Source organism: Octopus bimaculoides, chromosome 24 (genome assembly GCF_046866305.1).
Source record: "Octopus bimaculoides isolate indiv1 chromosome 24, ASM4686630v1, whole genome shotgun sequence".
NCBI classification, from domain to species: Eukaryota; Metazoa; Mollusca; class Cephalopoda; order Octopoda; family Octopodidae; genus Octopus; species Octopus bimaculoides.
This window is the reverse complement of record NC_142951.1, coordinates 25,025,528-25,025,819: the sequence shown is the minus strand read 5'-3', so window position 1 is coordinate 25,025,819 and position 292 is coordinate 25,025,528.

Genomic DNA, 292 nt, shown 5'->3' with positions numbered 1-292 from the left:
TACTCTCCAGCTTTCATCAGGTTTCCTGGGGGAATTTTGAACTTGGGTTCTCATTCCTAAGGTATTTTTCTGATGTTGTTGTTATCTTTATTATTATTATTATTATTATTATTATTATTATTATTATTATTATTATTATTATTATTTGGGTCACTGCCTGGAATCGAACTCGGAAACTTGGGGTTAGTAGCCCACACTCTTAATCACTACACCCATAGTCATATGGCATTGTGGTTAAGAGCGTGGGCTACTAACACCAAGATTCCGAGTTCGATTCCAAGCAGTGACTTGA